The 11,253-nt window shown below is 39.2% G+C and overlaps 1 long non-coding RNA gene across 1 annotated transcript; it reads left to right on the top strand.

Annotated features, from left to right (window-relative positions):
• Positions 1 to 7,100: 7,100 nt before the first annotated feature.
• Positions 7,101 to 9,443, top strand: LOC133208690 (uncharacterized). Its single transcript, XR_009724484.1, has 3 exons — positions 7,101 to 7,252; positions 7,395 to 7,568; positions 8,693 to 9,443. It is a non-coding gene; the product is annotated as an uncharacterized LOC133208690 (long non-coding RNA).
• Positions 9,444 to 11,253: the final 1,810 nt, after the last annotated feature.

Genomic DNA, 11,253 nt, shown 5'->3' with positions numbered 1-11,253 from the left:
ATCAGTTGACAGCGCCTTTCAATATGTTCTTAGTTAAGCATACATACTTATAACCTCTCCTGATTTCTTTCATTGTGATCATGCTTGAGTAAAGCCGGAGGATGTTCATGGTTGCTGCTGGAGATTTGTAGAAGCACGCTAGCCAGTAAATGTTCCAAGAAACAGAGAAACGTAGGATTTGTGTGAAGAACCATGTGTTGATTTGGGGTCCAATTCATTTACTGGCTACTTTGCGTAGTCACTTTATAAAATCTGCCTAGCCTGTACCAGGGTAAAGCCATCTGTTTGCTTGAATTCAGTTTGTGCTCCTTCCCTTTGATGTCAGTTTTGCTTTAACTTGTACGTATCGCGGAGGATAATTATTCAGATACAATATATTGTTCTTTCCTCTCTCCACAGTAATTGTTCTACCTGGCAAGTTGAACATTTGTGTCATTGTGAGAAATAACTGGCTGGAAATTGACAGACTTTTATGTTTGTTCCTTACCTCTTCTAAGGGAAATGATTCATGCTATGTTAATGAGTACTATTATTTATCTCCTTAAAGGTTAGAGATCAAGATAAGATTTTCTCTTATACCTGAAAAGTTCTTCTATGGCCTAGACCTAGGGAGAAAGAAAGAGCAGTTGTGAATGTTTTATATTTATACTCATTGTAGTATGAGGAATATACTGAATTATTAGTTCAGCAGATCTCTCTCCTGCAGTTTCATGATTTTGGCATCATCATTGTAATGTTCATTACAGTGTGCTGTTCACTTCCCTTTCCAGGGATCCAAGCAATTGAACCTTGTAGGATTCTGTTGACCTAGAGAGCAACCAATTCCTGTTTCAGCTGCCTATCTTAAGAAAATACATGTAATTATGTTTCATTTTGCATCTTTGGTGCATTTTTAATTTGTTCCATGCCAAACAAATTATAAGCTTAAATACCCATGGAGGCTGTTTGCTTGTGCAGATGCTTATACTTGCTGTGTCATTCCCAGTCTGCCTTAGCAGCATAGTTTTCTCTGGGTTTCAGCAGACATCATCACAGTGTTTTCCTTGCGTGGAAAATATGAACTATAACAGATCCCTTGGTTGATCAAGAAAGAAATGTTCCTTATACTCTTCTGAAGTGTGAGACTTCTGGTTTAGAGTGTAAATTTCAACAGCATACTGTCAGTGCATTGTGTTGCTTACCCACTTCTTCATTTTGGCACAGTTTCTAGAGCACCAAAACCATGCACTTTATAGTACAATAAATACACAGATTCAAATGAAAATAATATTCACAGACACTTCCCAAGAGTATTTAGTAAGACAATTTATGTACAGAATTATTTTGGAGTCAGTTCATGAACAAATTGGTTGTGCCTACAGAAATTTATCAGATGTTACAGCATCTTGCATTTCCCTGTTGACAAGTATAGAAGAGTCACATCTTTTTCAGTCAGGTTAGGAGTCCTTCCTCTGCCCATTCGTGTTTTGAACCTAATCTAGCTATTATACTCTACAAAGCAGTTGATGTCTTACATAAGCTTGTAACAGGGGCTTCAGTGACAAACGCTCTGATCACACTACTCAAGTGTTGGAAGGCAGACACAGGGACTCTGAGAATGAGGACCTTAGGCCCACTGTATGAGAGGATCTGGTTCAAGAGCATCTTAAGTACCTGAATGCACACAAGTCCATGGGTCCTGATGAAATCCATCCATGGGTCCTGAAGGAGCTGGTGAATGAAGTTGCTAAGCCACTGTCCATCATATTTGAAAAATCATGGCAGTCAGGTGAAGTTCCTGACGACTGGAAAAAGGGAAATATAACCCCCATTTTCAAGAAGGGGAAAATGGATGAGCCAGGGAATTACAGACCAGTCAGTCTCACCTCTGTGCCTGGCAAAATCTTGGAGCAGATTCTCCTGGAAGGCATGCTAAGGCACATGAAAAACAACAAGGTGCTTGGTGACAGCCAGCATGGCTTCACTAAGGGGAAATCCTGCCTGACCAATTTGGTGGCCTTCTACAATGGGGCTACAGAACTGATGGACAGGGGTAGAGAAGTTGATGTCATCTACATGGACTTGTGTAAAGTGTTCGACACTGTCCTGCATGACATCCTGGTTTCTAAATTGGAGAGACATCAATCTGATGGATGGACCACTCGGTGGATAAAGAACTGGCTGGGTGGCCACACACAAATAGCTGTGGTCAATGGCTCAATGTCCAGCTGGAAAACTGTAATGAGTAGTGTCCCTCAGGGGTCAGTGTTGGGACCGGTCTTGTTCAACATCTTTGTCGCTGACATGGAGAGTGGGATTGAGTGCACCCTCAGCAAGTTTGCCGATGACACCAAGCTGTGTGGTTTGGTTGATACGCTGGAGGGAAGGAATGCCATCCAGAGGGACCTGGACACGCTTGTGAGGTGGGCTGATGCCAACCTCATGAAGTTTAATCATGCCAAGTGCAAGGTCCTACACCTGGGTCAGAGCAATCCCAGGCACAGCTACAGGCTGGGCAGAGAAGAGATTCAGAGCAGCCCCGCAGAGGACTTGGGGGTGCTGGTCAATGAGAAAATGAACATGAGCCAGCTTCAGTGTGTGCTCGCAGCCCAGAAAGCGAACCGTGTCCTGGGCTGCATCAAAAGGAGTGTGACCAGCAGGTTGAAGGAGGTGATCCTGCCCCTCTACTCTGCTCTCATGAGACCTCACTTGGAGTATTGTGTGCAGTTCTGGTGTCCTCAACATAAAAAGGACATGGAACTGTTGGAACAAGTCCAGAGGGGGCCACGAGGATGATCAGGGGACTGGAGCACCTCCCATATGAAGACAGGCTGAGAAAGTTGGGGCTGTTCAACCTGGAGAAAAGAAGGCTGCTTGGAGACCTCATAGCAGCCTTCCAGTATCTGAAGGGGGCCTGTAGGGGCGCTGGGGATGGACTCTTCATTAGGGACTGTAGTGATAGGACAAGGGGTAATGGGTTAAAACTTAAACAGGGGAAGTTTAGATTGGATATAAGGAGGATATTCTTCCCTGTTAGGGTGGTGAAGCAGTGGAATAGGTTGCCCAGGAAGGTTGTGAATGCTCCATCCCTGGCTGTGTTTAAGGCCAAGTTGGACGAGGCCTTGGGTAATATGGTTTAGTGCGAGGTGTCCCTGCCCTGGCAGGGGGATTGGTACTAGGTGATCTTAAGTTTCTTTCCAACCCTAACTGTTCTATGATTCTATATATCTCATCATATATACAAGATAAGATACATATATATTTGTATCTTTGGGTGCTCTTCCTATATCTTTGTATGCTATCTGTTAGGCTTCAACCACTCTGACAGCTTCAGGCCACAGACAGAGCACCTAGGCCCCTTTACTAAAGGCTAGTACTAATAAAGGAGAAGAAATCTGATTATTGAAATGGACTGATTGGGGATGTCTTAAATATTATTCACATGGCTTAAATATGAAGTGAGATCTGAGGTGTGAGGGAGGCATTTTGGCCAAAAACTTCATTTCAGCAATTGCAAGAAGGCGACTTAATTTTAGAAGACAGTCCCTGTTGTGCATGGTAGAAAAGATGAAAGTCAAAACGAAGTTGTTTTGTTTCTTTTTCACCTGTACTTGAACATCTTTCTTTCTATAGCATATCTATTTTATTGCCTATCAAGGAATCACTGTATTGTTTTTAAGCTATAAGTTATGAACAGATAATCACTGTCCATGTAATTGTATCAAGTGAACACTAAAGGGCATGATACTCAAAACTTTAATATTCCACAATACATTTAAGAAGGTGAATTTTACTTCTTGCAGCTCCTTTTACAGCATGTGTACATACTTGGCCTATGTGCCTGTGTATATGTGTGTCACTGTACATCCTGCGGTGGACTGGTAAGGAGGGCCAGCTGCTATTTCAACCACATTTTTAAAAGACTTTCAGATTTGGGCTACAGGATAAATGGAGAGACAGGTTTCTGAATTCTCCTTCAGCATTTCTGCTTGAATGCGTGTGTGTCAATGTATGTGTGTATAGGTGCAACACTGGGGGAGGACTAAGGGAAACCTGCCCTGATTATATCTGAAGAAAATAATTGCAGCATTGCATCTGTTGCTCAAACACATGACAGTTGAAATGATAGCTAAGAGCAAATGCTCTTGGCTCAGAGAGATACCATGAAGAATCTATGAAGCAATCTTTGTGTGAGAAGGCAGCTTTCCCTTATACATTACTCATCACTGTAGCTTTGGGGGGTTGTGGCAGTCAAGAGAGTTGTCTTGTGTGAAAATAATGTGTACAGTGCTCTTGGAGATGTTTTAAATAACAGTTTTGTTAAAAAAAATAAAAAGGCAATCAAGTAACCAAAGCCTGCAGCTGTTGCAGAGAACTTATATTGTTTGTTGATAAATCTGTGAATCCAGAAAGGGATATTCTAGGAATCATGTGGAATTAGGACTGATGAAGGCACAGCCTAAACCACTGTTTTCTCTGCACTTTTCTAAACCCAGGTCCTATTTAATTCTTAAACCGTTTAATATGGTGGTTGTCTGCTTGTGGATGTGCACTATATCCAGCTCTGTAGTGTGTGTGTATACCATTTATATCAAAGTAAATAGTCATGGATGGTAATTACCAATTTACTTTTAATTTCAGAATTGATTAGATTGGCATCACTGCCACAGAAAATTCCATCCTTAAAGCCAGAACCCCAAATAAATACTGAATAGCTATATCCATGGGTACTGCTTGCCCCACTGAGACAACAGTTTGCCTAACTAGTGGCAAAGCAAGAGAGATCAGGACAGGGAAACAGTAACTGTAAAGAGCACGGTGGCAAAAGAACTCTGGGTTCTTGCATACCTAAACACTGGGGGTTGGTGTTGTTTATTTTGGGGTTGGGTTTTTTTTTCTTCTTTTTTGTTTTTTTTTTCTTTTTTCCCTCCCATTTTCAGATTAATTATGCACAGGAAAGTTTAACTTTGTCTTGTTAAGTTCTCTGCCATACAAACCATGAGTTCTAATTAAAAACTCTAGGATATGTTTTTCTGACTCTGGAAGTTTTGGGGATTTCTGCTGAAGTTTTTGTCACATTAAAAACAGATGTTTTCATGTGGTTTGTTCTTATTCTTGTGGTTATTTAGAATGCTTGACTGGAGTTTCATATGCAAAGAGCAGGTTAAAGAACTGGGTTTTTTTGCTTAAGATGCACAACTGCTAGGTAAGTTTTCTGGAGTGGATCTGCATGTCGCCAACAGCAGGAAATGTAAAGATGACCTTTTTAGGCACTCAACCAGGTGAGAACAACATCTAATTTTCTTTTACTCAGGTTTTGGTTGGTTGGTGTTGGATTGTTTTAATTTGTTTGGGGTTTTTTTGTTTTTCAGAATTAGTGGCCTAGTTTACAGGTTCATTTGTAAATACACTGATGTTTTCACAAAACCATGAATCTATATAGTTAAAAATGCCTTTGTTAGAACCACTATGAACATTTCAAAGATATTCTTTTACAGAAGTTTTTATTTAGATATGGATTTATATAAATAATAAAACTGTGCATAACGATTATTTTAGTACTGCCCACCACTTTTTAAAATAAAAAGTTATTTATGTGTTGGTTCTTTAAATCATTTGAAGAATTTTTTTATCTGGTAATGCTTAAACAGTTTTTCCAGTAATCCCAGGTAGCCTTGGCTCACCTTACCATGGGGTCAGTTTCATTTCCTAAGTTGCAAGTGATAGAACAAATGTAAATGTCCTCCAGTTGTGCCAGGGGAGGTTGGGTTGGATTTAGGAAAAAGTTCTTCATTGGAAAGATTTGTCAAGCACTGGAACAGGCTCTCCAGGGTAGTAATGGAGTCACCATTCCTGGGGGTATTTAAAAACTGCGTAGATATGGTGCTTAGGGACATGGTTTAGTGGTGGACTTGGCCGTGTTAGGTTTACGGTTGGACTTGATTCTTTTAAGGGTATTTTCCAATCTAAACGATTCTGTAATCTATGAATCTGTGATTTAGTTTAGTACTTGGAGACATTATTAAGATTTGAGAAATTAGAGGTGAAAGAAATTTTAACAGAGAGATTTAGATTTACTTTTCTCTTGTGATGATTTCAACAGTGCTCCTGCACATTTAAAATAACAGTTTCTTCACCACCATAAATGTGAATGCTGGGTATTCCTGGTGTGGAGCTTATTCTGACTGTGGTAAAGATATTCTAGAGGCACTTTGTTCTTGTTTGTTAGAAGTTAAGTCTTGAAATCTCAACCAGTTTGTGAGTCATATGCTTAAAACACCCAGAGCCCTGCTACCTACTTTTCTGTCAGCTTGGGTTGCCATACTTTCTCAGATGTTGTTAGCTCATCTTCCCACTGGCCTTAGTAATCCCTGCTAGTACTGCTTCTCCTTGAAGCTGTCTTCTTTGCTTATGTCAGAAACTTCTTGATATTTATCTTCACAGATTCTGTGAATAGAGAAAAGCAGAGGCTTTAATTAAAATTTTCTGACCATTATATACATATATATACACACAAACATATATATGTATATATACACACATATATATGTATATGTATTTGTGAATGTTGCATTCATCTGCCTATCCAGAAAACTCTGGGTGGTTTCTTTTGAAGCAACTATTGAAAGCCTATGAAACAAGAGGAAATATTTAGTTAAGATTACTTTATTTCCTCCTTGATAAACTTTTCTCTACCCACTGTAATCCGGCAGGATTTGCCACCCATTCAGAAGGATTCCTTTATCCACCTGTAAAGTGGTTTAATTCTTCAAGATTCCCTAAAGCAGGTCTCTTTAGTGTGTAGCATATCCTTTTTTTATACTTTAGAGCAGGGTACCTGTAACTGTTGCAAAATCATTTTGATAGAAGCTGTTTACTGGGAGTTGTGTAAAATGCACCACCATTAAAGATAGCATAGAATCACAGAATGATTTGAGTTGGAAAGGACCTTAAAGCTCATCTAGTTCCAACCCCCTGCCATGGGCAGGAACACCTTCTACTAGACCAGATTGTTCAAAGCCCCATCCAACCTGGCCTTAGATGATCGTGGTTTATAATCTGCATTTACTGATGACATTTTTTTTACCACCTCAAGTTGCCTGATGGGATTGTAGTGGCCCTTTACACCTGGTTTGAAAAAGAAAAAGCTAAAATAGAAGAGGACAATAGCTGCTCTTCTGGAGCGATAGCTGGAGACCAGGTGAGATATCCAAAGGAGTCTAATGAGGCTTGTGTGTAAATAGTGAGCTCTCATTTTAAGTTACATCACTGAGTAAGTATGGAGAGAAACCACTGCTAGGTTTTGACTTGCTGTTTCTTGTTTCCCTAGAAAAGGAACTTGAATGTGGTGGTGGTTTTGTTTTGGTTTTGTTTTGTTGGCTTTTTTTTTTAATTGAATATTTGTGTTTTGTCAGGATCTTTTGTACTATCACTGTGATGTATGATATAAAAAGAAAACTTTTTCCTTAGACTTGGAGACGAAACTTGATGTTTCTAACAACATTAGTAGCTGTGCATGTTCTGAAGATCAAGATACATATGCTACAAGTGACTTCAGCATTTCTGACAGAGAGCCACCTCATACACAGGTAAAAATCAGGTTGCAAGCTACTCTCAAAATGAGAAACAAAGGACCTACTGGAGAACAGCTTGACGTGATTATCTTTTTGATAGATTTCAGATCATTTATAGCAGTGAATTGAGTTCAATGAAATGGAAACAGCAGGAAAGAGACACTTTAATTTTCACTTTTGACTAAATCCGATCCAGTTTCCAGCATTAACTATTGTTATATGGAATTTGAAGATTTAGATCATGACTCAGAGAGGAGGAAAGTTCTGTTTAGTAACTCTTGGCACAAAGCTAAATGTTTACAGATGATCCTTGAGTGTAGGTGCCTAGGAAGTTCCCATCCGCAAACACAATCTCATCCCAGGTTTCCAGGCAGCCTGCTTACCAGATGCTTACCAAGCGATTTACTGAGGCATAAGAAAGAAAATATAGAAACTTTTTAAAATCAGAAACAGAAAACCATGTAACTGCTACTGAAACTGTGTAAGATATATGTAAACAATAAATTACAAGTGTGCTCTAATTTCATATCGAACATATCCAGCCAAGGCAACAACTGGACTACTTTGTTATTTAGAGTGGAAATACAAATTAAAGAGTGCTCCTCAGGATAACTGCATTACGTAGTTAATCAATATAAAACATAGCTACTTCCTCTGAATACATTCTTTGATTTATTTTTTAAATTAAATAATAACCTAGACATAGAGAAGAAGATCCTACTAGAAGTATACGAACTTTTCCCAGCATACATGACTTTCCAAAACCTAGGAATAATTAAATATGCATCTTCCAAATACTTTGCACATTCACAGTAAAATATTTTTTTAGTAAATATTAGGCTGAAAAAAGTAGGGAAAAAGGCAAAAGATGATGTTACATGTGGATGCTTATTACAACACAGGACGTTTGTTGTCTTAAACCAAAAGCATGACATAATCAAACCAATGCCTTTGTTCCTAGATTCAAAGGCAAATGAATAAAAGGATTTTTTCCCAGTACTGTTCCAACTGATTACTTGGAATAAGAAGTAACAATTAATTAATATGATTGTAATTTATACAAACAGTCATGTAATTAAGTCTGCAATTAGGCCTGATTTTTAGACTAAATGAGCACGTGATTCCTATTATATTCTAAGGAAGAAAAATTATCTGGAGGAACAATACATGCCAACAGGTGAGACAGAAGGTTACAGAATGAGACCAGAGGGTTATGGAGTTTCCAAGAAGAGGAACATATGTCAGAGATTAAAGATGGGTATGGAAAATGGAGATGCAAGTCAACTGGCTGGCATTGTAAGAAGCAGAGCAGGTCTGGTGGATGGAGGAAGAAGTGAACTGTCCAGTGACTCACAGCCAACCCTTCTGTATTTCAGGAACTGCTCAGTGAGCTCCAGAACAGAGCACTTACATTCCATGCCTCTTTTGCATCACGGGTTTTTATCCACGATAAAAGTTAACATTTATACAGCCATTGTGAGTATATAGTGCAACAAGTATTTTAGATTTCTTATGTGGACTCTCTTGAGTGCATGTGTGATCGGCAGGACAGAAATAGAGTTACTGAATGGCACGTCTGGCCTAGTTGAAGCATCCAGCAAGGACAGTTTGCTCCTGGGATGCCAGCCAGGTGCTTTTTCAGTTTGTGTTGTTGGAAAACAATGCCTCCTTGACTACAATGTAGTTAGTAAAAATAAAACCATTTCAGTTCTGAAGAAAATAGCTCTAATTAACCACATCTTTTCTGCTCCATAAAGTGGTGTCACTGTGTGAGTGCTGTGGCTCTCTGTTGTTACATTGTAGAGCATCATGAGAGGTTATTCTGACATGGCTCAGAGGAAGATGGTGACTTCTTAAGTGCAGATACTCAGTCTAGACTGAATGGTTTGTTATTTTGCAGTTTTCTTTTTTCTTCACTGCTGCTGCTGCACTTCAGCTGTTTTGTTGCTTTGTGTGTAATGCATGAGGCTTAAGTATTGTATTGTGCAAATGGTAACTTCCACCAGGAATCAGTGGAGGTCTTCCTAAGATGCCTTGTCCTCTGAACACTGCCATAAACGTATGCTATTCATTCCAGATGTTATGAGCCTGTTTCTGTGGGGAAATCAACAGATATACAAATACAAATTCCAAAGCATTTTGATTAAGTCCCAGAAGAATCAGGCCACAATTTTGTGCCTTAAACATACTCCAGACGTACAAGCACTTTGCCTGTATCATTTGGATGAAATGTTTTAGAAAATTATGAGCAGTAAGGGTTTATTAAGCCTATGTACATGTGGGATGTGGTAAGATTCCTCAGTTTCTCTCAGTCTAAAGGAGTATAATTTTGTCTTCCACGCCACTCTGAGGTGATTGCAGCATGGGACATCACCTCCACATGTGGAGGACAAACCTGCAATGGCAGATACACTGCTTTCTCTAATACACAGTTATGCATAGTTTAAGAAGCAAAGATTCTCCCAGGTGAGCAGTTCTTGTACTTCTTTTAAATGAGCTATAGACAACAAAACCATGGTTTATTTTCATAGAATTACAGAATGGTTTGGGTTCAAGGAGAGCTCAAAGCTTATCCAGGTCCAACCCACTGCCCTGGGCAGGGACATCTTCCACTAGACCAGGTTGTTTTTCCAAGCACCGTTCAACCTGGCTTTGAACACTTCCATCATTCACCATTCCCTTCCCATTTTTAACAACTAGTGAACCTAAATGAGTTTCTGCTCACAGTATCACATGTTGATGCCACTACTAAATGCTAGCAACCATCTAACCTGACTTTCCTTTAACAGAAAAGATATCTGCTCCAGTGGTCTTGATGAAAAGTTGTTTGCTGTATATTCACCATGAGAGCACTGTACTGATTCTCTGCCTTTACTTTCCCTAACAATTTTATTCCATTCTGACATTTCACAGAGTCAAATCTGTCATCCAGACATCAGCATTGTATGGCAGGTTATTTTATAAATTTGCTATTGCTCTTTAGCTGGAGGGGAAAAAAACATCTGGATTTTACAGAGAAGACAATCTTTTCAGGTTTATTAGCAGTAGGGTGAGTACTTGAGAAGGAAAGATTTTACTCTATAATAACTAAATGTATGTTATTTTACGTCATCCCTAAGCATGATTAAACCCCAGAGTATCAGGCATTCTTTTCAGAGCTCTGAAAACAGTTGTAACTTTCCAGGCTGGGTTTCCACCCTGTTTGGTTTATCATGAATCTTCCAGGGTTTTAAGGATGTGTACCCTAGCATTCTGAGGTTAAAATATTCTATAGCACCTACTTCACCAAGCAAGTTCAGTTCAATATACCATAAAGTAAGCTTTATTTTCAAGAATGCATCGAAGACTGTGGAAGACTGTCTAAATCTGCCTGCATTAGAGACAAAAGGTAGAATGACATAGGAGGAAGAGAATGCCAAAGACTGATATAAAAAAAAATGCACACATTAACATACTGTGTTTCCCTATTAACAGCTGGAGTGATGCAGAACAGGATGGTTGGAAAATGAGAGCCATTTACAACTAAGTATGGGGATAGGTATCAGACACATCACTTACAAGTTCAAGTTCCAGTATGGGGATAAAAGGAAACAGGAGTCAAAACTTGTAACACAGCTGTCTCCTATATTTAAAAGAAGTTTTCTTATTATGTGACCTGCATTTTCCACAGGCATTTTTTTTTTATCTTCAGTAAGTAATA

Source organism: Neopsephotus bourkii, unplaced genomic scaffold (assembly GCF_033783945.1).
Source record: "Neopsephotus bourkii isolate Nb327-2 ecotype Australia unplaced genomic scaffold, CSIRO-AGI_Nbou_v1 NB_42, whole genome shotgun sequence".
Lineage (NCBI taxonomy): Eukaryota > Metazoa > Chordata > Aves > Psittaciformes > Psittacidae > Neopsephotus > Neopsephotus bourkii.
This window is presented reverse-complemented; position numbering and strand designations above follow the sequence as displayed.